Genomic DNA, 26,960 nt, shown 5'->3' on the forward strand with positions numbered 1-26,960 from the left:
GGGGAGGACCGAGCCGGCCTGGAGGATAGGGGACATAGAGAGTCAAAGGATGCAGAAAGGGAGGAGAGGAGGGTTGAGGAGGCAGAATCAGGAGATAGGTTGGAGAAGGTTTGAGCAGAGGGAAGAGATGATAGGATGGAAGAGGAGAGAGTAGCGGGGGAGAGAGAGCGAAGGTTGGGACGGCGCGATACCATCCGAGTAGGGGCAGTGTGGGAAGTGTTGGATGAGAGCGAGAGGGAAAAGGATACAAGGTAGTGGTCGGAGACTTGGAGGGGAGTTGCAACGAGGTTAGTGGAAGAACAGCATCTAGTAAAGATGAGGTCGAGCGTATTTCCTGCCTTGTGAGTAGGGGGAAGGTGAGAGGGTGAGGTCAAAAGAGGAGAGGAGGGAAAGAAGGAGGCAGAGAGGAATGAGTCAAAGGTAGGCGTGGGGAGGTTAAAGTCGCCCAGAACTGTGAGAGGTGAGCCGTCCTCAGGAAAGGAGCTTATCAAGGCATCAAGCTCATTGATGAACTCTCCGAGGAACCTGGAGTACATAAATGATAAGGATGCTAAGCTTGAAAGGGCTGGTAACTGTGACAGCATGGAATTCAAAGGAGGCGATAGACAGATGGGTAAGGGGAGAAAGAGAGAATGACCACTTGGGAGAGATGAGGATCCCGGTGCCACCACCCCGCTGACCAGAAGCTCGGGGTGTGCGAGAACACGTGTGCAGACGAAGAGAGAGCAGTAGGAGTAGCAGTGTTGTCTGTGGTGATCCATAAGCTCACAGTGCCAAGAAGTCGAGGGACTGGAGGGAGACATAGGCGGAGATGAACTCTGCCTTGTTGGCCGCAGATCGGGCAGTTCCAGAGGCTACCGGAGACCTGGAACTCCACGTGGGTCGTGCGCTGGGACCACCAGATTAGGTGACAGGCCACGCGGTGTGGAGCGTTTGTATGGTCTGTGCAGAGAGGAGAGAACAGGGATAGACAGACACATAGTTGACAGGCTACACAAGAGGCTACGCTAATGCAAAGGAGATTGGAATGACAAGTGGACTACCGTCACGAGTGTTCAGAGAGTTAAGCTTACGTAGCAAGAATCTTATTGACTAAAATGATTAAAATGATACAGTACTGCTGAAGTAGGCTAGCTGGCAGAGGCTGCGTTGTTGACTAAGTAGGCTAGTTGGCATTGGCTGGGTTGTTGACACTACACTAATCAAGTCGTTCCGTTGAGTGTAATAGTTTCTACTGTGCTGCTATTCGGGCTAGCTGGCTAGCTAGCAGTGTTGATTACGCACGTTGCGTTAAAGAACGACAATAGCTGGCTGGCTAACCTAGGAAATCGCTCTAGACTACACAATTATATTTGATACAAAGACGGCTAGCTGGCTAGCGTTGGCTAGCTGTCTACGATCAAACAAATCAAGCCGTTGTACTGTAATGAAATGAAATGAAAAATGTGATACTACCTGTGGAGCGAAGCGAAATGCGACCGGATTGTTGAGTGCAGAAGTTCTGTTCGGTAGACGTTGGCTAGCTGTTGGCTAGCTAGCAGAGTCTCCTGCGGACCGAGTGCAGATGCAGATGCACTCCACCACACTCCACTATTCCACCACTTCACTACTCCACCACTCCACTACAACACCACTCCACCACTCCACTACTCGACTCCACCACTCCACTACCCCACCACTCCACCACTCCACCTCTCCACTTTCCACCACTCCACCACTCCACTACTACGCCACCACTCCAGTCAACCACAATCCACTACTCCACCATTCCACCACTCCACCACTCCACTTCACCACACTCCACCACTCCCCTAATCCACCACTCCACTACCCACTACCCCACCACTCCCACCACTCCACCACTCCACTTTCCACCACTCCACGACTCCACCTCTCCACTTTCCACCACTCCACGACTCCACCACTCCACTTTCCACCACTCCACTTTCCACCAATCCACCACTCTACTACTCCACCACTCCCCACGACTCCACCACTCCAATACTCCACCACTCCCACCACTCCACTACCCCACTACTCCACTACTCCACTACTACGCCACCACTCCAGTCAACCACAATCCACTACTCCACCATTCCACCACTCCACCACACTCCACCACTCCACCACACTCCACCACTCCACTGTTCCACCACTCCACCACTCCACTACTCCACTACCCCACCACTCCACCACTCCACTTTCCACCACTCCACGACTCCACCTCTCCACTTTCCACCACTCCACCACTCCCACCACCCACTACCCCACGACTCCACCACTCCACTACACCACCACTCCACTACTCCACCACTCCACTTTCCACCACTCCACGACTCCACCACTCCACCACTCCACTACCCCACGACTCCAACACTCCACTGCTCCACTACTCGCCACCACTCCAGTCAACCACAATCCACTACTCCACCATTCCACCACTCCACCACACTCCACCACTCCACTCCACCACACCCACCACTCCACTATTCCACCACTCCACCACTCCCTAATCCACCACTCCACACTCCACTACCCCCACCACTCCACCACTCCACTTTCCACCACTCCACGACTCCACCACTCCACTTTCCACCACTCCACGACTCCACCACTCCAATACTCCACTACTCCACCACTCCACTACTCCACTACTACGCCACCACTCCAGTCAACCACACTCCACTACTCCACCATTCCACCACTCCACCACACTCCAGCACTCCACCACACTCCACTTTCCACCACTCCACCACACTCCACCACTCCACTTTCCACCACTCCACCACTCCACCACTCCACTATTCCACCACTCCCACCACTCCCCCTAATCCACCACTCCACTACTCCACTCCACTACCCACTACTACTCCACCCCACCACTCCCACTATTACACCACTCCACCCACTACACCACTCCACCACTCCACTACTCCACCACTCCTCCTCCACTACTCCACCTCCACTACTCCACTTCTCCACCACTCCACTACTGCACCACTCCACTCCACCACACTCCACTATTCCACCACTTCACTACTCCACCACTCCACTACAACACCACTCCACTACCCCACCACTCCACCACTCCACTTTCCACCACTCCACTACTACGCCACCACTCCAGTCAACCAATCCCTAATCCACCACTCCACTACTCCACAACTCCACCACTCCACCACTCACTTTCCACCACTCCACGACTCCACCTCTCCACTTTCCACCACTCCCACTCCACCACTCCACTTTCCACCACTCCACTTTCCACCAATCCACCACTCTACTACTCCACCACTCCACGACTCCACCACTCCAATACTCCAATACTCCACCACTCCACTACCCCACTACTCCACTCCACCACTCCACTACTCCACTACTACGCCACCACTCCAGTCAACCACAATCCACTACTCCACCATTCCACCACTCCACCACACTCCACCACTCCACCACACTCCACCACTCCACCACTCCACGACTCCACCTCTCCACTTTCCACCACTCCACGACTCCACCACTCCACTACCCCACGACTCCACCACTCCACTACACCACCACTCCACTACTCCACCACTCCACCACTCCACCACTCCACTTTCCACCACTCCACGACTCCACGACTCCACCACTCCACCACTCCACTACCCCACGACTCCACCACTCCACTCCACTACACCACCACTCCACTACTCCACTACTACGCCACCACTCCAGTCAACCACAATCCACTACTCCACCATTCCACCACTCCACCACTCCATTTCCACCACACTCCACCACTCCACTATTCCACCACTCCACCACTCCCCTAATCCACCACTCCACTACTCCACCTCCACTACCCCACCACTCCACCACTCCACTTTCCACCACTCCCGACTCCACCTCTCCACTTTCCACCACTCCACGACTCCACCAATCCACCACTCCACCACGACTCCACCACTCCACTACTCCACGACTCCACCACTCCACTTTCCACCACTCCACGACTCCACGACTCCACCACTCCACCACTCCACTACCCCACGACTCCACCACTCCACTCCACTACACCACCACTCCACTACTCCACTACTACGCCACCACTCCAGTCAACCACAATCCACTACTCCACCATTCCACCACTCCACCACTCCACTCCACCACTCCACTATTCCACCACTCCACCACTCCCCTAATCCACCACTCCACTACTCCACTACCCCACCACTCCACTTTCCACCACTCCACGACTCCACCACTCCACGACTCCACCACTCCAATACTCCACTACTCCACCACTCCACTACACTACTCCACTACTACGCCACCACTCCAGTCAACCACACTCCACTACTCCACCATTCCACCACACTCCACCACTCCACTACTCCACCATTCCACCACTCCACTTTCCACCACTCCACTTTCCACCACTCCACGACTCCACCACTCCACCACTCCACTACCCCACGACTCCACTACTCCACTCCACGACTCCACCACTCCACTCCACGACTCCACCACTCCACCACTCCACTACCCCACTACTCCACTACTACGCCACCACTCCACTCCACTCCACCACACTCCACCACTCCACTATTCCACCACTCCACCACTCCCATAATCCACCACTCCACTACTCCACTCCACTACTCCACTCCACCACACTCCACCACTCCACTTTCCACCACTCCACCACTCCACGACTCCACCACTCCAATACTCCAATACTCCACCACTCCACTATTCCACCACTCCACCACTCCCCTAATCCACTACTCCACTCCACCACTCCACTATTACACCACTCCACCACTACACCACTCCACTACTCCACTACTCCACCACTCCTCCACTCCTCCACCACTCCACCACTCCACTTCTCCACCACTCCACTACTGCACCACTCCACTCCACCACACTCCACTATTCCACCACTTCACTACTCCACCACTCCACTACAACACCACTCCACCACTCCACTACTCGACTCCACCACTCCACTACCCCACCACTCCACCACTCCACCTCTCCACTTTCCACCACTCCACCACTCCACTACTACGCCACCACTCCAGTCAACCACAATCCACTACTCCACCATTCCACCACTTCACCACACTCCACCACTCCACTATTCCACCACTCCACCACCCCCCTAATCCACCACTCCACTACTCCACTACCCCACCACTCCACCACTCCACTTTCCACCACCTCCACGACTCCACCTCTCCACTTTCCACCACTCCACTTTCCACCAATCCACCACTCTACTACTCCACCACTCCACAACTCCACCACTCCAATACTCCACTACCCCACTACTCCACTCCACTACACCACCACTCCACTCCACCATTCCACCACTCCACCACTCCACTTCACCACACTCCACCACTCCACTATTCCACCACTCCACCACTCCCCTAATCCACCACTCCACTACTCCACTACCCCACCACTCCACCACTCCACTTTCCACCACTCCACGACTCCACCTCTCCACTTTCCACCACTCCACTTTCCACCACTCCACGACTCCACCACGACTCCACCACTCCACTACTCCACCACTCCACTACTCCACGACTCCACCACTCCACTTTCCACCACTCCACCACTCCACCACTCCACTACCCCACGACTCCACCACTCCACTACTCCACCACTCCACAACTCCACCACTCCACTTTCCACCACTCCACCACTCCACTCCACCACTCCACTATTCCACCACTCCACCACTCCCCTAATCCACCACTCCACTACTCCACTACCCCACCACTCCAACACTCCACTTTCCACCACTCCACGACTCCACCACTTTCCACCACTCCCACTCCACCACCCAATACTCCACTACCACTCCACTACTCCACTACTACGCCACCACTCCAGTCAACCACACTCCACTACTCCACCATTCCACCACTCCACCACACTCCACCACTCCACCACACTCCACCACTCCAACTCCACCATTCCACCACTCAACCACACTCCACCACTCCACCACTCCAATTTCCACTCCACCACTCCACGACTCCACCACTCCACCACCCCCTAATCCAGCACTCCACTACTCCACTACTCCACTACTACTCCATCCCACCACTCCACTATTACACCACTCCACTACCCCACCACTCCACTGTTCCACCACCACTACGCCACCACTCCTCCACTCCACCACACTCCACCACCCACTACACCACTTCACTACTGCACCACTCCACCACACTCCACTATTCCACCACTTCACTACTCCACCACCCACTACAACACCACTCCACTACTCCACTACTCCACCACTCCACACCTCCACCACTCCACCACTCCACCACTCCACAACTCCACTACTCCACTCCACTACTCCACCACTCCACCATTACACCACTCCACTACTCCACCATTACACCACTCCACCACTCCACCATTACACCACTCCACCACTCCACTACTCCACTTTCATCCACTCCACTACTCCACCACTCCACCACTCCACCACTCCACTACTCCACTACTCCACCACTCTACTACTCCACCACTCCACTATTCCACCACTCCACTACTCCACCACTCCACCACTCCACTACTCCACTTTCATCCACTCCACCACTCCACTACTCCACTACTCCACCACTCCACTACTCCACCACTCCACTATTCCACCACTCCACCACTTCCACCACTATTCCACCACTCCACCACTCCACCACTCCACCACTCCACTACTCCACCACCCCACTACTCCACCACTCCACTACTCCTCCACTCCACTATTCCACCACTCCACCACTTCACCACTCCACTACCCCACCACTCCACGACTCCACCACTCCACTCCACCCCACGACTCCACCACTCCACCCACTACACCACCACTCCACTACTCCACTACTACGCCACCACTCCAGTCAACCACAATCCACTACTCCACCATTCCACCACTCCACCACACTCCACCACTCCACTCCACCATTCCACCACTCCACCACTCCCCTAATCCACCACTCCACTACTCCACTACCCCACCACTCCACCACTCCACTTTCCACCACTCCACGACTCCACCACTCCACTTTCCACCACTCCACGACTCCACCACTCCAATACTCCACTACCACTCCACTACTCCACTACTACGCCACCACTCCAGTCAACCACACTCCACTACTCCACCATTCCACCACTCCACCACACTCCACCACTCCACCACACTCCACCACTCCACTACTCCACCATTCCACCACTCAACCACACTCCACCACTCCACCACTCCAATTTCCATCACTCCACCACTCCACGACTCCACCACTCCAATACTCCACCACTCCCCTAATCCAGCACTCCACTACTCCACTCCACTACTCCACTACTACTCCATCCCACCACTCCACTATTACACCACTCCACTACCCCACCACTCCACTGTTCCACCACTCCACTACTCCACTACGCCACCACTCCTCCACTCCACCCACCCACCACTCCACTACACCACTTCACTACTGCACCACTCCACCACACTCCACTATTCCACCACTTCACTACTCCACCACTCCACTACAACACCACTCCACTACTCCACTACTCCACTACTCCACCACCACTCCACTCCTCCACCACTCCACCACTCCACTACTCCACCACTCCACAACTCCACTACTCCACTCCACTACTCCACCACCACTCCACCATTACACCACTCCACTACTCCACTTTCATCCACTCCACTACTCCACCACTCCACACTCCACTACTCCACCACTCTACTACTCCACCACTCTACTACTCCACCACTCCACCACTCCACCACTCCACTACTCCACTTTCATCCACTCCACTACTCCACCACTCCACTACTCCACCACTCCACTACTCCACTACTCCACCACTCCACTACTCCACTACTCCTCCACTCCACTATTCCACCACTCCACTACTCCACCTCTCCACCACTCCACCACTTCACCACTCCACTACCCCACCACTCCACCACTCCACCACTCCACTACTCCACTTCGCCACTCCACCACCCTCCATTCCACTTATCCACCACTCCACTACTCCACTACACCCCACTCAGAGTATATAACAGTAGAGTATATAACAGTAATATAAGAGGTGAGTATATAACAGTAGAGTATATAGTAGTAGAGTATATAACAGTAGAGTATATACCAGTTGAGTATTTAACAGTAATATAAGAGTATATAACAGTAGAGTATATAACAGTAGAGTATATAACAGTAATATAAGAGTATATAACAGTAGAGCATATAACAGTAGAGTATATAGTAGTAGAGTATATAACAGTAGAGTATATACCAGTAGAGTATATAACAGTAATATAAGAGAATATAACAGTAATAAGAGTATATAACAGTAGAGCATATAACAGTAGAGTATATAGTAGTAGAGTGTATAACAGTAGAGTATATAACAGTAATATTAGAGTATATAACAGTAGAGCATATAACAGTAGAGTATATAACAGTAGAGTATATAACAGTAGAGTATATAACAGTAGAGTATATAACAGTAGAGTATATAACAGTAGAGTATATAACAGTAATATAAGAGTATATAACAGTAGAGTATATACCAGTAGAGTATATAACAGTAGTGTATATAACAGTAGAGTATATAACAGTAGAGTATATAACAGTAGAGTATATAACAGTAGAGTATATAACAGTAGAGTATATAACAGTAGAGTATATACCAGTAGAGTATATAACAGTAATATAAGAGTATATAACAGTAGAGTATATACCAGTAGAGTATATAACAGTAGAGTATATAACAGTAGAGTATATACCAGTAGAGTATATAACAGTAGAGTATATAACAGTAATATAAGAGTATATAACAGTAGAGTATATACCAGTAGAGTATATAACAGTAGAGTATATAACAGTAGAGTATATAACAGTAGAGTATATAACAGTAGAGTATATAACAGTAGAGTATATAACAGTAATATAAGAGTATATAACAGTAGAGTATATACCAGTAGAGTATATAACAGTAATATAAGAGTATATAACAGTAGAGTATATACCAGTAGAGTATATAACAGTAGTGTATATAACAGTAGAGTATATAACAGTAGAGTATATAGTAGTAGAGTGTATAACAGTAGAGTATATACCAGTAGAGTATATAGTAGTAGAGTATATAACAGTAGTGTATATAACAGTAATATAAGAGTATATAACAGTAGAGTATATAACAGTAGAGTATATAACAGTAATATAAGAGTATATAACAGTAGAGTATATAACAGTAGAGTATATAATAGTAGAGTATATAACAGTAGAGTATATAGTAGTAGAGTATATACCAGTAGAGTATATAATAGTAGAGTATATAACAGTAGAGTATATAACAGTAGAGTATATAACAGTAGAGTATATAACAGTAGAGTATATAGTAGTAGAGCATATAACAGTAGAGTATATAACAGTAGAGTATATAACAGTAGAGTATATAGTAGTAGAGCATATAACAGTAGAGTATATAACAGTAGAGTATATAGTAGTAGAGCATATAACAGTAGAGTATATACCAGTAGAGCATATAACAGTAGTGTATATAACAGTAGAGTATATAACAGTAGAGTATATAACAGTAGAGTATATAACAGTAGAGTATATAGTAGTAGAGCATATAACAGTAGAGTATATAACAGTAGAGTATATAACAGTAGAGTATATAACAGTAGAGTATATAGTAGTAGAGTGTATAACAGTAGAGTATATACCAGTAGAGCATATAACAGTAGAGTATATAACAGTAGAGCATATAACAGTAGAGTATATAACAGTAGAGTATATAACAGTAGAGTATATAGTAGTAGAGCATATAACAGTAGAGTATATAACAGTAGAGTATATAGTAGTAGAGCATATAACAGTAGAGTATATACCAGTAGAGCATATAACAGTAGTGTATATAACAGTAGAGTATATAACAGTAGAGTATATAACAGTAGAGTATATAACAGTAGAGTATATAGTAGTAGAGTGTATAACAGTAGAGTATATACCAGTAGAGCATATAACAGTAGAGTATATAACAGTAGAGTATATAACAGTAATATTAGAGCAAATAACAGTAGAGTATATAACAGTAGTGTATATAACAGTAGAGTATATAACAGTAGAGTATATAACAGTAGAGTATATAACAGTAGAGTATATAACAGTAGAGTATATAACAGTAGAGTATATAACAGTAATATAAGAGTATATAACAGTAGAGTATATACCAGTAGAGTATATAACAGTAATATAAGAGTATATAACAGTAGAGTATATACCAGTAGAGTATATAACAGTAGAGTATATAACAGTAGAGTATATAACAGTAGAGTATATAACAGTAGAGTATATAACAGTAGAGTATATAACAGTAATATAAGAGTATATAACAGTAGAGTATATACCAGTAGAGTATATAACAGTAATATAAGAGTATATAACAGTAGAGTATATAACAGTAGAGTATATAACAGTAGTGTATATAACAGTAGAGTATATAACAGTAGAGTATATAGTAGTAGAGTGTATAACAGTAGAGTATATACCAGTAGAGTATATAGTAGTAGAGTATATAACAGTAGTGTATATAACAGTAATATAAGAGTATATAACAGTAGAGTATATAACAGTAGAGTATATAACAGTAATATAAGAGTATATAACAGTAGAGTATATAACAGTAGAGTATATAATAGTAGAGTATATAACAGTAGAGTATATAGTAGTAGAGTATATACCAGTAGAGTATATAATAGTAGAGTATATAACAGTAGAGTATATAACAGTAGAGTATATAACAGTAGTATATAACAGTAGTAGTATATAGTAGTAGAGCATATAACAGTAGAGTATATAACAGTAGAGTATATAACAGTAGAGTATATAGTAGTAGAGCATATAACAGTAGAGTATATAACAGTAGAGTATATAGTAGTAGAGCATATAACAGTAGAGTATATACCAGTAGAGCATATAACAGTAGTGTATATAACAGTAGAGTATATAACAGTAGAGTATATAACAGTAGAGTATATAACAGTAGAGTATATAGTAGTAGAGCATATAACAGTAGAGTATATAACAGTAGAGTATATAACAGTAGAGTATATAACAGTAGAGTATATAGTAGTAGAGTATATAACAGTAGAGTATATAGTAGTAGAGTATATAACAGTAGAGTATATAACAGTAGAGTATATAACAGTAGAGTATATAACAGTAGAGTATATAACAGTAGAGTATATAGTAGTAGAGCATATAACAGTAGAGTATATAACAGTAGAGTATATAGTAGTAGAGCATATAACAGTAGAGTATATACCAGTAGAGCATATAACAGTAGTGTATATAACAGTAGAGTATATAACAGTAGAGTATATAACAGTAGAGTATATAACAGTAGAGTATATAGTAGTAGAGTGTATAACAGTAGAGTATATACCAGTAGAGCATATAACAGTAGTGTATATAACAGTAGAGTATATAACAGTAATATAAGAGTATATAACAGTAGAGTATATACCAGTAGAGTATATAACAGTAGAGCATATAACAGTAGAGTATATAACAGTAATATATGAGTATATAACAGTAGGGTATATACCAGTAGAGTATATAACAGTAGAGTATATAACAGTAGTGTATATAACAGTAGAGTATATACCAGTAGAGTATATAACAGTAGAGTATATAACAGTAATATATGAGTATATAACAGTAGGGTATATACCTGTAGAGTATATAACAGTAGAGTATATAACAGTAGAGTATATAACAGTAGTGTATATAACAGTAGAGTATATAACAGTAGAGTATATAGTAGTAGCGTATATAACAGTAGTGTATATAACAGTAATATAAGAGTATATAACAGTAGAGTATATAACAGTAATATAAGAGTATATAACAGTAGAGCATATAACAGTAGAGTATATAACGGTAGAGTATATAACAGTAGAGCATATAACAGTAATATTAGAGCATATAACAGTAGAGTATATAGTAGTAGAGTATATAACAGTAATATAAGAGTATATACCAGTAGAGTATATAACAGTAGAGCATATAACAGTAGAGTATATAGTAGTAGAGTATATAACAGTAGAGTATATACCAGTAGAGTATATAACAGTAATATATGAGTATATAACATTAGGGTATATACCAGTAGAGTATATAACAGTAGAGTATATAACAGTAGTGTATATAACAGTAGGGTATATAACAGTAGGGTATATACCAGTAGTGTATATAACAGTAGAGTATATAACAGTAGAGTATATACCAGTAGAGTATATAACAGTAGAGAATATAACAGTAGAGCATATAACATTAGAGTATATAACAGTAATATATGAGTATATACCAGTAGAGTATATAACAGTAGAGTATATAACAGTAGAGTATATAACAGTAGTGTATATAACAGTAGAGTATATAACAGTAGTGTATATAACAGTAGAGTATATAACAGTAGAGTATATACCAGTAGAGTATATAGTAGTAGTGTATATAACAGTAGTGTATATAACAGTAGAGTATATAACAGCAATATAAGAGTATATAACAGTAGTGTATATAACAGTAGAGTATATAACAGTAGTGTATATAACAGTAGAGTATATAACAGTAGAGTATATACCAGTAGAGTATATAGTAGTAGTGTATATAACAGTAGTGTATATAACAGTAGAGTATATAACAGCAATATAAGAGTATATAACAGTAGTGTAAATTTATTTTATTTTATCTTTATTTAACTAGGCAAGTCAGTTAAGAACAAATTCTTATTTTCAATGACGGCCTAGGAACAGTGGATCAACTGCCTGTTCAGGGGCAGAACGACAGATTTGTACCTTGTCAGCTCAGGGATTTGAACTTACAACCTTGCGGTTACTAGTCCACCGCTCTAACCACTAGGCTACCCTGCCCTAGAACAGTAGAGTATATAACAGTAGTGTATATAACAGTAATGTCATTTGTGGTGTTGATGATATATGCAGATTGGAGGGTCAACAAGGTGACTGGTGGTGCTGACCTTGATGATCTTTTCAAGAGATTTAACCCAGAGAGAGGTCAGAGAGATCTGTAGTCATTTGATGCAGATGGATGAGAGATGTTTGTGACGGGTAAGAGAGAGAGCAGAAGACACCTCTCAGCTGAGTGGAACGGTGTTTCAAGACACGACCACTTATGTTACCAGGCCTCGGGCTCTTTTCGTGCTCCAGTGCTTTTGAACACTCATACGACTTCCTCATTGATGACAAGCGAGCTCTCAGTTGCCATGACATCCTCCTCCAGACAGGCCGGGGGAGCAGGGCCGCCCCCCTGCTTCAAAGCAGGTGAAGAACTTATTTAGTTAATTGGCTGAAGAGAGGCACACCCTCTCGTCCAGGCAGAGATAAATATGTTACCTACCTTTGAAGGGGAAGTTTTCCATATTCTTAATACCCAACCAGGCAGACCGAGAGTTTCCCAGTAACATTATCTGTTAAACCTTATCCTAGTACTGGAGAGTCTCCCTGTAACATTATCTATTAAACCTTATCCTGTACTGGAGAGTCTCCCTGTAACATTATCTATTAAACCTTATCCTGTACTGGAGAGTCAGTCTGTAACATTATCCTGTACTGGAGAGTCTGTCTGTAACATTATCTGTTAAACATTATCCTAGTACTGGAGAGTCTCCCTGTAACATTATCTGTTAAACCTTATCCTGTACCGGAGAGTCAGTCTGTAACATTATCCTGTACTGGAGAGTCTGTCTGTAACATTATCTGTTAAACATTATCCTAGTACTGGAGAGTTTCCCAGTAACATTATCTGTTAAACCTTATCCTGTACTGGAGAGTCTCCCTGTAACATTATCTGTTAAACATTATCCTAGTACTGGAGAGTCTCCCTGTAACATTATCTGTTAAACATTATCCTGTTCTGGAGAGTCTCCCTGTAACATTATCTGTTAAACCTTATCCTGTACAGGAGAGTCTCCCTGTAACATGATCTGTTAAACCTTATCCTGTACTGGAGAGTTTGTCTGTAACATTATCCTGTACTGGAGAGTCTGTCTGTAACATTATCCTGTACTGGAGAGTCTGTCTGTAACATTATCCTGTACTGGAGAGTCTGTCTAACATTATCTGTTAAACCTTATCCTGTACTGGAAAGTCAGTCTGTAACATTATCTGTTAAACCTTATCCTAGTACTGGAGAGTCTGTCTAACATTATCTGTTAAACCTTATCCTGTACTGGAAAGTCAGTCTAACATTATCTGTTAATCCTTATCCTGTACTGGAGAGTCTGTCTGTAACATTATCTGTTAAGCCAGTGGAGGTCTGGTAGAAGACCAGTGTTATGGTCTGATCCAGCCAGTGGAGGTCTGGTAGAAGACCAGTGTTATGGTCTGATCCAGCCAGTGGAGGTCTGGTAGAAGACCAGTGTTATGGTCTGATCCAGCCACTGGAGGTCTGGTAGAAGACCAGTATTATGGTCTGATCCAGCCACTGGAGGTCTGGTAGAAGACCAGTATTATGGTCTGATCCAGCCAGAGGAGGTCTGGTAGAAGACCAGTGTTATGGTCTGATCCAGCCAGTGGAGGTCTGGTAGAAGACCAGTGTTATGGTCTGATCCAGCCAGTGGAGGTCTGGTAGAAGACCAGTGTTATGGTCTGATCCAGCCAGAGGAGGTCTGGTAGAAGACCAGTGTTATGGTCTGATCCAGCCAGTGGAGGTCTGGTAGAAGACCAGTGTTATGGTCTGATCCAGCCAGTGGAGGTCTGGTAGAAGACCAGTGTTATGGTCTGATCCAGCCACTGGAGGTCTGGTATACAGACTGGGTTAGATACATACAGACTGGGTTAGACACATACAGACCGGGTTAGATACATACAGACCGGGTTAGATAGATACAGACTGGGTTAGATAAAGACTGGGTTAGATACATACAGACTGGGTTAGATACATACAGACTGGGTTAGATACATACAGACTGGGTTAGACACATACAGACTGGGTTAGATAGATACAGACTGGGTTAGACACATACAGACTGGGTTAGATACATACAGACTGGGTTAGATAGATACAGACTAGGTTAGATACAGACTGGGTTAGATAGATACAGACTGGGTTAGATACATACAGACTGGGTTAGACACATACAGACTGGGTTAGATAGATACAGACTGGGTTAGACACATACAGACTGGGTTAGATAGATACAGACTGGGTTAGACACATACAGACTGGGTTAGATACATACAGACTGGGTTAGATACATACAGACTGGGTTAGATACATACAGACTGGGTTAGATACATACAGACTGGGTTAGATAGATACAGACTGGGTTAGATAGATACAGACTGGGTTAGATAGATACAGACTGGGTTAGATAGATACAGACTGGGTTAGATACATACAGACTGGGTTAGATACATACAGACTGGGTTAGATACATACAGACTGGGTTAGATACATACAGACTGGGTTAGATAGATACAGACTGGGTTAGATACATACAGACTGGGTTAGATACATACAGACTGGGTTAGATACATACAGACTGGGTTAGATACATACAGACTGGGTTAGATACATACAGACTGGGTTAGATACATACAGACTGGGTTAGATACATACAGACTGGGTTAGATACATACAGACTGGGTTCGATACATACAGACTGGGTTCGATACATACAGACTGGGTTAGATAGACACAGACTGGGTTAGATAGACACAGACTGGGTTAGATAGACACAGACTGGGTTAGATAGACACAGACTGGGTTAGATACAGACTGGGTTAGATAGATACAGACTGGGTTAGATAGATACAGACTGGGTTAGATAGATACAGACTGGGTTAGATAGATACAGACTGGGTTAGATAGATACAGACTGGGTTAGACACATACAGACTGGGTTAGACACATACAGACTGGGTTAGATAGATACAGACTGGGTTAGACACATACAGACTGGGTTAGATAGATACAGACTGGGTTAGACACATACAGACTGGGTTAGACACATACAGACTGGGTTAGATAGATACAGACTGGGTTGGACACATACAGACTGGGTTAGATACAGACTGGGTTAGATACAGACCGGGTTAGATACAGACTGGGTTAGATACATACAGACTGGGTTAGATACATACAGACTGGGTTAGATACATACAGACTGGGTTAGATACATACAGACTGGGTTAGATACATACAGACTGGGTTAGATAGATACAGACTGGGTTAGATACAGACTGGGTTAGATACAGACTGGGTTAGATACAGACTGGGTTAGATACAGACTGGGTTAGATACAGACTGGGTTAGATACATACAGACTGGGTTAGATACATACAGACTGGGTTAGATACATACAGAGTGGGTTAGATACATACAGACTGGTTTAGATAGATACAGACTGGGTTAGATACATACAGACTGGGTTAGACACATACAGACTGGGTTAGATAGATACAGACTGGGTTAGATAGATACAGACTGGGTTAGATAGATACAGACTGGGTTAGATACAGACTGGGTTAGATACAGACTGGGTTAGATAGATACAGACTGGGTTAGATAGATACAGACTGGGTTAGATACATACAGACTGGGTTAGACACATACAGACTGGGTTAGATAGATACAGACTGGGTTAGATAGATACAGACTGGGTTAGATAAATACAGACTGGGTTAGACACATACAGACGGGGTTAGACACATACAGACGGGGTTAGATAGATACAGACTGGGTTAGATAGATACAGACTGGGTTAGACACATACAGACTGGGTTACACACATACAGACTGGGTTAGATAGATACAGACTGGGTTACACACATACAGACTGGGTTAGATAGATACAGACTGGGTTAGATACAGACTGGGTTAGATAGATACAGACTGGGTTAGATACAGACTGGGTTAGATAGATACAGACTGGGTTAGATACAGACTGGGTTAGATAGATACAGACTGGGTTAGATAGATACAGACTGGGTTAGATAGATACAGACTGGGTTAGATACAGACTGGGTTAGATAGATACAGACTGGGTTAGACACATACAGACTGGGTTAGATAGATACAGACTGGGTTAGATAGATACAGACCGGGTTAGATACATAAAGACTGGGTTAGATACAGACTGGGTTAGATAGATACAGACTGGGTTGGACACATACAGACTGGGTTAGATACAGACTGGGTTAGATACAGACTGGGTTAGATACATACATACATACAGGGTTAGATACATACAGACTGGGTTAGATACATACAGACTGGGTTAGATACATAAAGACTGGGTTAGATAAAGACTGGGTTAGATACAGACTGGGTTAGATACATACAGACTGGGTTGGACACATACAGACTGGGTTAGATACAGACTGGGTTAGATACAGACTGGGTTAGACACATACAGACTGGGTTAGATAGATACAGACTGGGTTAGATACATACAGACCGGGTTAGATACATACAGACCGGGTTAGATACATACATACTGGGTTAGATAGATACATACTGGGTTAGATAGATACAGACTGGGTTAGACAGATACAGACTGGGTTAGACACATACAGACTGGGTTAGACACATACAGACCGGGTTAGATACATACAGACTGGGTTAGATAGATACAGACTGGGTTAGATAGATACAGATTGGGTTAGATACAGACTGGGTTAGATACAGACTGGGTTAGATACATACAGACTGGGTTAGATAGATACAGACTGGGTTAGATAGATACAGACTGGGTTAGATAGATACAGACTGGGTTAGATACAGACTGGGTTAGATACAGACTAGGTTAGATAGATACAGACTGGGTTAGATAGATACAGACTGGGTTAGACACATACAGACTGGGTTAGATAGATACAGACTGGGTTAGATAGATACAGACTGGGTTAGATACATACAGACTGGGTTAGACACATACAGACTGGGTTAGATACAGACTGGGTTAGATACATACAGACTGGGTTAGATACATACAAACTGGGTTAGATACATACAGACTGGGTTGGTTAGATACAGACTGGGTTAGATACAGACTGGGTTAGATACAGACTGGGTTAGATACAGACTAGGTTAGATAGATACAGACTGGGTTAGATAGATACAGACTGGGTTAGACACATACAGACTGGGTTAGATAGATACAGACTGGGTTAGATAGATACAGACTGGGTTAGATACATACAGACTGGGTTAGACACATACAGACTGGGTTAGACACATACAGACTGGGTTAGATACAGACTGGGTTAGATACATACAGACTGGGTTAGATACATACAAACTGGGTTAGATACATACAGACTGGGTTGGTTAGATACAGACTGGGTTAGATACAGACTGGGTTAGATACAGACTGGGTTAGACAGACTGGGTTAGATACAGACTGGGTTAGATACAGACTGGGTTAGATACAGACTGGTTTAGATACATACAGACTGGGTTAGACACATACAGACTGGGTTAGATACATACAGACTGGGTTAGACACATACAGACTGGGTTAGATAGATACAGACTGGGTTGGACACATACAGACTGGGTTAGATACAGACTGGGTTAGATACATACAGACTGGGTTAGATACATACAGACTGGGTTAGATACATACAGACTGGGTTAGACACATACAGACCGGGTTAGATACATACTGACCGGGTTAGATAGATACTGACCGGGTTAGATAGATACAGACTGGGTTAGATAGATACAGACTGGGTTAGATAGATACAGACTGGGTTAGATACAGACTGGGTTAGATACAGACTGGGTTAGATACATACAGACTGGGTTAGATACAGACTGGGTTAGATACATACAGACTGGGTTAGATAGATACAGACTGGGTTAGATACATACAGACTGGGTTAGACACATACAGACTGGGTTAGATAGATACAGACTGGGTTAGATAGATACAGACTGGGTTAGACACATACAGACTTGGATACATACAGACTGGGTTAGATACAGACTGGGTTAGATACAGACTGGGTTAGATACAGACTGGGTTAGATACAGACTGGGTTAGATAGATACAGACTGGGTTAGATAGATACAGACTGGGTTAGACACAGACTGGGTTAGATACAGACTGGGTTAGATAGATACAGACTGGGTTAGATACATACAGACTGGGTTAGACACATACAGACTGGGTTAGATAGATACAGACTGGGTTAGACACATACAGACTGGGTTAGACACATACAGACTGGGTTAGATACAGACTGGGTTAGATACATACAGGGTTAGATACATACAGACTGGGTTAGATACATACAGACTGGGTTAGACACATACAGACCGGGTTAGATAGATACAGACTGTGTTAGAAACAGACTGGGTTAGATACAGACTGGGTTAGACACAGACTGGGTTAGATACAGACTGGGTTAGATACAGACTGGGTTAGATACAGACTGGGTTAGATACATACAGACTGGGTTAGACACATACAGACTGGGTTAGACAGATACAGACTGGGTTAGACACATACAGACTGGGTTAGATAGATACAGACTGGGTTGGACACATACAGACTGGGTTAGATACAGACTGGGTTAGATACAGACTGGGTTAGATAGATACAGACTGGGTTAGATACATACAGACTGGGTTAGACACATACAGACTGGGTTAGATAGATACAGACTGGGTTAGATAGATACAGACTGGGTTAGACACATACAGACGGTGTTGGATACATACAGACTGGGTTAGATACAGACTGGGTTAGATACAGACTGGGTTAGATACAGACTGGGTTAGATACAGACTGGGTTAGATACAGACTGGGTTAGATACAGACTGGGTTAGATACAGACTGGGTTAGATAGATACAGACTGGGTTAGATAGATACAGACTGGGTTAGACACAGACTGGGTTAGATACAGACTGGGTTAGATAGATACAGACTGGGTTAGATACATACAGACTGGGTTAGACACATACAGACTGGGTTAGATAGATACAGACTGGGTTAGACACATACAGACTGGGTTAGATACAGACTGGGTTAGATACATACAGGGTTAGATACATACAGACTGGGTTAGATACATACAGACTGGGTTAGACACATACAGACTGGGTTAGATAGATACAGACTGGGTTAGACACATACAGACTGGGTTAGATACAGACTGGGTTAGATACATACAGGGTTAGATACATACAGACTGGGTTAGACACATACAGACTGGGTTAGATAGATACAGACTGGGTTAGACACATACAGACTGGGTTAGATACAGACTGGGTTAGATACATACAGGGTTAGATACATACAGACTGGGTTAGATACATACAGACTGGGTTAGATACATACAGACTGGGTTAGACACATACAGACCGGGTTAGATAGATACAGACTGTGTTAGAAACAGACTGGGTTAGATACAGACTGGGTTAGACACAGACTGGGTTAGATACAGACTGGGTTAGATACAGACTGGGTTAGATACAGACTGGGTTAGATACATACAGACTGGGTTAGACACATACAGACTGGGTTAGATAGATACAGACTGGGTTAGACACATACAGACTGGGTTAGATAGATACAGACTGGGTTGGACACATACAGACTGGGTTAGATACAGACTGGGTTAGATACAGACTGGGTTAGATATAGACTGGGTTAGATACATACAGGGTTAGATAGATACAGACTGGGTTAGATACAGACTGGGTTAGATACATACAGACTGGGTTAGATACATACAGACTGGGTTAGATAGATACAGACTGGGTTAGATACATACAGACTGGGTTAGACACATACAGACTGGGTTAGATAGATACAGACTGGGTTAGATAGATACAGACTGGGTTAGACACATACAGACTGGGTTAGATAGATACAGACCGTGTTAGATAGATACAGACTGGGTTAGATACAGACTGGGTTAGATACAGACTGGGTTAGATACATACAGACTGGGTTAGATAGATACAGACTGGGTTAGATAGATACAGACTGGGTTAGATACATACAGACTGGGTTAGACACATACAGACTGGGTTAGATACATACAGACTGGGTTAGATACAGACTGGGATACATACAGACTGGGTTAGATAGATACAGACTGGGTTAGATAGATACAGACTGGGTTAGACAGATACAGACTGGGTTAGATAGATACAGACTGGGTTAGACACATACAGACTGGGTTAGATACATACAGACTGGGTTAGATACAGACTGGGATACATACAGACTGGGATACATACAGACTGGGTTAGATAGATACAGACTGGGTTAGATAGATACAGACTGGGTTAGATACATAAAGACTGGGTTAGATACAGACTGGGTTAGATACAGACTGGGTTAGACACATACAGACTGGGTTAGATAGATACAGACTGGGTTGGACACATACAGACTGGGTTAGATACAGACTGGGTTAGATACAGACTGGGTTAGATACATACAGACTGGGTTGGACACATACAGACTGGGTTAGATACAGACTGGGTTAGACACATACAGACTGGGTTAGACACATACAGACTGGGTTAGATAGATACAGACTGGGTTAGATACATACAGACTGGGTTAGATACATACAGACTGGGTTAGATACATACATACTGGGTTAGATAGATACAGACTGGGTTAGATGCATACAGACTGGGTTAGACACATACAGATTGGGTTAGATAGATACAGACTGGGTTAGACACATACAGACCGGGTTAGATACATAGACTGGGTTAGATACATAAAGACTGGGTTAGATACAGACTGGGTTAGATACAGACTGGGTTAGATAGATACAGACTGGGTTAGACACATACAGACTGGGTTAGATAGATACAGATTGGGTTAGATACAGACTGGGTTAGATACAGACTGGGTTAGATACATACAGACTGGGTTAGATACATACAGACTGGGTTAGATACATACAGACTGGGTTAGATAGATACAGACTGGGTTAGATAGATACAGACTGGGTTAGATAGATACAGACTGGGTTAGATAGATACAGACTGGGTTAGATACAGACTGGGTTAGATAGATACAGACTGGGTTGGACACATACAGACTGGGTTAGATACAGACTGGGTTAGACACATACAGACTGGGTTAGACACATACAGACTGGGTTAGACACATACAGACTGGGTTAGACACATACAGACTGGGTTAGATAGATACAGACCGGGTTAGATACATACAGACCGGGTTAGATACATACATACTGGGTTAGATAGATACAGACTGGGTTAGACACATACAGACTGGGTTAGATACATACAGACTGGGTTAGAAACATACAGACTGGGTTAGATACATACAGGGTTAGATACATACAGACTGGGTTAGATACATACAGACTGGGTTAGACACATACAGACTGGGTTAGACACATACAGACCGGGTTAGATAGATACAGACTGGGTTAGATACAGACTGGGTTAGATACATACAGACTGGGTTAGATAGATACAGACTGGGTTAGATAGATACAGACTGGGTTAGACACATACTGGGTTAGATAGAGACTGGGTTAGATACAGACTGGGTTAGATACAGACTGGGTTAGATACATACAGACTGGGTTAGATACATACAGACTGGGTTAGATACATACAGACTGGGTTAGACACATACAGACTGGGTTAGATAGATACAGACTGGGTTAGACACATACAGACTGGGTTAGATAGATACAGACTGGGTTAGACACATACAGACTGGGTTAGATACAGACTGGGTTAGATACAGACTGGGTTAGATACATACAGACTGGGTTAGATACATACAGACTGGGTTAGACACATACAGACTGGGTTAGATACATACAGACCGGGTTAGATAGATACAGACTGGGTTAGATAGATACAGACTGGGTTAGATAGATACAGACTGGGTTAGATACATACAGACTGGGTTAGATAGATACAGACTGGGTTAGATACATACAGACTGGGTTAGATACATACAGACTGGGTTAGACAGATACAGACTGGGTTAGATAGATACAGACTGGGTTAGACACATACAGACTGGGTTGGATACATACAGACTGGGTTAGATACAGACTGGGATACATACAGACTGGGTTAGATACAGACTGGGTTAGATAGATACAGACTGGGTTAGATACAGACTGGGTTAGACAGATACAGACTGGGTTAGATACATACAGACTGGGTTAGATACATACAGACTGGGTTAGATACATACAGACTGGGTTAGACACATACAGACTGGGTTAGATAGATACAGACTGGGTTAGACACATACAGACTGGGTTAGACACATACAGACTGGGTTAGACACATACAGACTGGGTTAGATACAGACTGGGTTAGACACAGACTGGGTTAGATACAGACTGGGTTAGATACAGACTGGGTTAGATACATACAGACTGGGTTAGATACATACAGACTGGGTTAGATACATACAGACTGGGTTAGACACATACAGACCGGGTTAGATAGATACAGACTGGGTTAGATACAGACTGGGTTAGATACAGACTGGGCTAGACACAGACTGGGTTAGATACAGACTGGGTTAGATACAGACTGGGTTAGATACAGACTGGGTTAGATACATACAGACTGGGTTAGACACATACAGACTGGGTTAGATAGATACAGACTGGGTTAGACACATACAGACTGGGTTAGATAGATACAGACTGGGTTGGACACATACAGACTGGGTTAGATACAGACTGGGTTAGATAGATACAGACTGTGTTAGATAGATACAGACTGGGTTAGATACAGACTGGGTTAGATACAGACTGGGTTAGATACATACAGACTGGGTTAGATAGATACAGACTGGGTTAGATACATACAGACTGGGTTAGACACATACAGACTGGGTTAGATAGATACAGACTGGGTTAGACAGATACAGACTGGGTTAGATAGATACAGACTGGGTTAGACACATACAGACTGGGTTAGATACATACAGACCGGGTTAGATACATACAGACCGGGTTAGACAGATACAGACTGGGTTAGATAGATACAGACTGGGTTAGATAGATACAGACTGGGTTAGATAGATACAGACTGGGTTAGATACAGACTGGGTTAGACACATACTGGGTTAGATACAGACTGGGTTAGATACATACAGACTGGGTTAGACACATACAGACTGGGTTAGATACATACAGACTGGGTTAGACACATACAGACTGGGTTAGATAGATACAGACTGGGTTAGACACATACAGACTGGGTTAGATAGATACAGACTGGGTTAGATACATACAGACTGGGTTAGATAGATACAGACTGGGTTAGATACATACAGACTGGGTTAGATACATACAGACTGGGTTAGATAGATACAGACTGGGTTAGATAGATACAGACTGGGTTAGATAGATACAGACTGGGTTAGATACAGACTGGGTTAGATAGATACAGACTGGGTTAGATACAGACTGGGTTAGATACAGACTGGGTTAGATAGATACAGACTGGGTTAGATACATACAGACTGGGTTAGATAGATACAGACTGGGTTAGATACAGACTGGGTTAGATAGATACAGACTGGGTTAGATACAGACTGGGTTAGATACAGACTGGGTTAGATACAGACTGGGTTAGATAGATACAGACTGGGTTAGATACATACAGACTGGGTTAGATAGATACAGACTGGGTTAGACACATACAGACTGGGTTAGATAGATACAGACTGGGTTAGATACATAAAGACTGGGTTAGATACAGACTGGGTTAGATAGATACAGACTGGGTTAGATAGATACAGACTGGGTTAGACACATACAGACTGGGTTAGACACATACAGACTGGGTTAGATACATACAGACTGGGTTAGATACATACAGACTGGGTTAGATACATACAGACTGGGTTAGATACATACAGACTGGGTTAGATAGATACAGACTGGGTTAGATAGATACAGACTGGGTTAGATAGATACAGACTGGGTTAGACACATACAGACTGGGTTAGATAGATACAGACTGGGTTAGATAGATACAGACTGGGTTAGATACAGACTGGGTTAGATACAGACTGGGTTAGATACATACAGACTGGGTTAGATACATACAGACTGGGTTAGATACATACAGACTGGGTTAGATACATACAGACTGGGTTGGACACATACAGACTGGGTTGGACACATACAGACTGGGTTAGATACAGACTGGGTTAGACACATACAGACTGGGTTAGATACATACAGACCGGGTTAGATACATACATACTGGGTTAGATAGATACAGACTGGGTTAGACACATACAGACTGTGTTAGACACATACAGACTGGGTTAGATAGATACAGACTGGGTTAGATAGATACAGACTGGGTTAGATAGATACAGACTGGGTTAGACACATACAGACTGGGTTAGACACATACAGACTGGGTTAGACAGATACAGACTGGGTTAGATAGATACAGATTGGGTTAGATACATACAGACTGGGTTAGATACATACAGACTGGGTTAGATACATACAGACTGGGTTAGATAGATACAGACTGGGTTAGATACATACAGACTGGGTTAGATAGATACAGACTGGGTTAGATAGATACAGACTGGGTTAGATAGATACAGACTGGGTTAGATAGATACAGACTGGGTTAGATAGATACAGACTGGGTTAGATAGATACAGACTGGGTTAGATAGATACAGACTGGGTTAGATACAGACTGGGTTAGACACATACTGGGTTAGACACATACTGGGTTAGATACAGACTGGGTTAGATACAGACTGGGTTAGATACAGACTGGGTTAGATACAGACTGGGTTAGATACATACAGACTGGGTTAGATACATACAGACTGGGTTAGATACATACAGACTGGGTTAGACACATACAGACTGGGTTAGATAGATACAGACTGGGTTAGACACATACAGACTGGGTTAGATAGATACAGACTGGGTTAGATAGATACAGACTGGGTTAGATAGATACAGACTGGGTTAGACAGATACAGACTGGGTTAGATAGATACAGACTGGGTTGGACACATACAGACTGGGTTGGATACATACAGACTGGGTTAGATACATACAGACTGGGATACATACAGACTGGGTTAGATACAGACTGGGTTAGATAGATACAGACTGGGTTAGATACAGACTGGGTTAGATAGATACAGACTGGGTTAGACACAGACTGGGTTAGATACATACAGACTGGGTTAGATACATACAGACTGGGTTAGACACATACAGACTGGGTTAGATAGATACAGACTGGGTTAGACACATACAGACTGGGTTAGACACATACAGACTGGGTTAGATACAGACTGGGTTAGATACAGACAGGGTTAGATACATACAGACTGGGTTAGATACATACAGACTGGGTTAGATACATACAGACTGGGTTAGATACATACAGACTGGGTTAGATACATACAGACTGGGTTAGATACATACAGACTGGGTTAGACACATACAGACCGGGTTAGATAGATACAGACTGGGTTAGATACAGACTGGGCTAGACACAGACTGGGTTAGATACAGACTGGGTTAGATACAGACTGGGTTAGATACAGACTGGGTTAGATACATACAGACTGGGTTAGATACATACAGACTGGGTTAGACACATACAGACTGGGTTAGATAGATACAGACTGGGTTAGATACAGACTGGGTTAGATACAGACTGGGTTAGATACATACAGACTGGGTTAGATACATACAGACTGGGTTAGATACATACAGACTGGGTTAGATACATACAGACTGGGTTAGATACATACAGACTGGGTTAGATACATACAGACTGGGTTAGACACATACAGACTGGGTTAGACACATACAGACCGGGTTAGATAGATACAGACCGTGTTAGATAGATACA

The sequence above is a fragment of the Oncorhynchus nerka genome, linkage group LG2, assembly GCF_034236695.1.
Source record: "Oncorhynchus nerka isolate Pitt River linkage group LG2, Oner_Uvic_2.0, whole genome shotgun sequence".
Lineage (NCBI taxonomy): Eukaryota > Metazoa > Chordata > Actinopteri > Salmoniformes > Salmonidae > Oncorhynchus > Oncorhynchus nerka.